The sequence below is a fragment of the Lepisosteus platostomus genome, unplaced genomic scaffold, assembly GCF_059453375.1.
Source record: "Lepisosteus platostomus isolate fLepPlt1 unplaced genomic scaffold, fLepPlt1.hap1 Scaffold_29_H1, whole genome shotgun sequence".
Lineage (NCBI taxonomy): Eukaryota > Metazoa > Chordata > Actinopteri > Semionotiformes > Lepisosteidae > Lepisosteus > Lepisosteus platostomus.
The window spans coordinates 1,340,725-1,343,723 of record NW_028291657.1 but is presented as its reverse complement, the minus strand read 5'-3'; the positions used below and the strand labels follow the sequence as shown (position 1 = coordinate 1,343,723).

General features: G+C 46.1%; 1 long non-coding RNA gene across 1 annotated transcript; it reads left to right on the top strand.

Moving 5' to 3' along the window:
* The first annotated feature begins 1,352 nt into the window (after positions 1-1,352).
* Positions 1,353-2,680, top strand: LOC148635284 (uncharacterized). The gene is made up of 2 exons (XR_015933272.1): positions 1,353-1,874; positions 2,278-2,680. It is a non-coding gene; the product is annotated as an uncharacterized LOC148635284 (long non-coding RNA).
* Positions 2,681-2,999: the final 319 nt, after the last annotated feature.

Sequence of the window (2,999 nt, the reverse complement as noted above, 5' to 3'; positions counted from 1 at the left end):
GAAACGGCTAATTAATATTGATAAATTCCCTTATTCACAGTGACTTTTGCTCAAACCCCTGTTGCATAATGGGTTAATTTTATATAAAAAAAACATTTATATCATAGATATAATACAAGCTTTGAAATGAAATAGTACATTTCCAGGTTTCAGTTAAACATATTTAAAAAAGCTCGTGACTTTAAGCATTCTGAACATTGAGAATGTTATTTGGGAAACAAATGTTTATTATAATGTTTATGTTTAGGATCTGTCTCCTACTGAGTCAGCATGCAGCATTCAACACCATTAGGTTTAATATTAAAAAGTTGTGTGTTTCCTGAATTGTTTTTTTTATTCTTTTCTATTAGACCATACTAGACTGTGCAGGATATCATTTATTTGCCATTTTTGCCTTTTCCAGATACCTGGGAAACAAAGCTCATATCTCATTTGCCAATGGAGCCCAGTCCTAAGCCTGGTGCCCTGTCCCCCTCCCCGAAGGACACAGACTCGAATCGACCCGCGCCCTTAAGGCAACAGGATCTGATCTCCACGTACTGCCCGCCTCCCAAGATACAGCTTCTGAAGGACACCTTCCAAGAGAAACTGATGCAGGAAAAGGAGAAAAAAATGATCGCCATGTACAATCGGCAGCAGGAGGCAGCTCTACAGAAGATGAGAAAATGTTTCCAATATGTCAAATACGCTGCGGAGAAGAAGATGGGGAACAGCTATCGCTTCCAAGCCCAACAGGGCCCCGAGAAGAACATTGTGGGGTATGATCGGTCTTACCCCCTGAAGCCTATGGGTAACAGGAAAGTCTCCGGCCCTGGTGAGGTTCGGGCTGTGGACCGCCCGGACGCACAGAGTGATTCCTTGTTTGCCCCCACCCCGCCTCAGGATGGTCATGAGAGGCCCTGCGAGAGGCCGGGCAGGAGGGGCTCAAGAGTACGCAAACCTCAGGACAGGACTGTCCTCCCCATGGTGGCGACCCCTCCAGGGAAATGCCCTTCTCATGCCAATGGGAAGGAGCACTTTCAGTTGCAAGAGGAGCTACGAAAAGTGGCCGAGGCAGAGGCCGCGCTGAAGGAGGAGCATCGCCGGAGGGAGGCCAGCCTGCAGGATGAGATGCGCCGGAAGGAGGCCATGATGCAGGCGAAGCTCTTCAGAGCTCAGGAGGAGCTGAGGATGGTTCCGAGAGAGATGGAAGACTCCAGAGAGGTGGCCGGAAGGGAAAATAGAGGCGAGGCAGAGCGAGCTTTGCCCCAGAGGACCATGGGCCAACCACCGCTCTAAGGCCGTGCCTCTTCTGACCTGCAGAATGGAGAAGCAAAAAGCCTTCACTCCAAGGAAAGCCCTTCCTTCCTATCAGAGGAGACAACCTTGATTATGGTTCTCCAATGGAAGATGGCGGATGCGCAGAATCGCACTTTCCCTCTGCGCTTTCCCATCAGGAGAGACGTCAAGTGAGCCCTTGCAGCCGTGGGCTAGAAGACGTCCCCTGTGGAAGGAGAAAGTATCTCAAGAAAGCAAGGCTCCCTGAAAGCGACGTGTCAGCGGCACAGGCCGCGCAGGGCCACTTCAGAAATAACACCACATGTCTGGATGAACAAACTCTGTCAGTGGAAAACAGATATTTGTCCCCTACAAGTCTGATGTGCCCTACCGCTGAGCAATTTCCATATGAGAATAGCCAGAGTGGAAACCCTCAGCTGGTGCCCTGTGAACTGTGTCACGGGAAGTTTGCTGTAGAGAGGCTGGAGAAACACAGCAAGATCTGCAAGAAGCTTCAGAATTCAAAGAGGAAGGTTTTTGACTCTTTCAAGCACAGGGCCAAGGGAACAGAACTGGAGACATACATCCATAAGAAGAAGGTTAAACCGCCAATCGTGGTAAGGGCTATCCTTAAACTCTTTCCAAGCTTCCCTTTTTTTCTCCTAGAGTCAGACTCAGCTTATAAATCAATGTAAACAATAAATAAGTGTTTTATGAAGTACTCTTCTGAAAAACTGCCGCAAAGGCACATTTGCCAGACAGAATAAATGTGTCTTAGTGACTTCTGAATTCTGTTGTAAAAATCTACATATCAAGCAAATAGCACTCACAGGAAACAAAACCATAACTACGTAAATTGTACTCTCTACCCAATGACCTGAAAGGTGGCCCCAGAAAGCTACGTTATTACTGTATTGATATTTTCTTGCCTTGTGAATGGTTTGCGACCAGACTGTGTACGCAGTGCTAGTCTGGACTTTTTCTGGAAGCTGTTTTATTGGTTTCATTTCCTGTTCCCAGCTGAGAAAGAACAACTGGAGGCAGAAGCACGAGGATTTCATTCGGAGCATCAAACAGGCCAGGGAGGTGCAGCAGGTGATCACGCAAGGAGGGAAAGTTGTGAACCTGCCCCAGCCCCCCGCGAATCCAAACCCCGACTACGTGCCCTGCCCTCACTGCGGCCGGCGCTTTGCCCCCAGGCCGGCACAGAGGCACATCCCCAAGTGTCAGCACATCAGGAGCCGCCCTCCTCCTCCTCCTCGCAGATGAAAACTGATGTGAAGAAGAGCAAAAGAGTCATGATCTTGGCTCACGACTCACGTCCTGCTTTTTCTTTTTAGAAACACATTTAGCACAGTTCATCCGTATGATGATGAAAAAAAAATGTTACCTTATTTTAATTAAATGATTTTTTTTTGGTGGACTGGTGTTTGCGTAGCTGTGGTTATTTCAGTTTTTCTCTTATCATTCATACACCTTGACCTCCTAAAAATAATTTTTCAACCTGGAACGTACAATTAGCAGGCAATAGAACAGGTCACATTGGTCTTGGAACCATCAAAAAGCAGTATTCACACATTCTCGGCATCAATTTTCCTTAAAAACAACTGAAAAAGCAAGGTAAAGAGTGATTGATTTTTTTAATGAAAGTTATTTGATTTAATTTATTTAATTTTCATAATATTTGAAATATGTTGGGATTAATGTGACTCAATATTATCTGCAGCTCTTACACTCCAGGC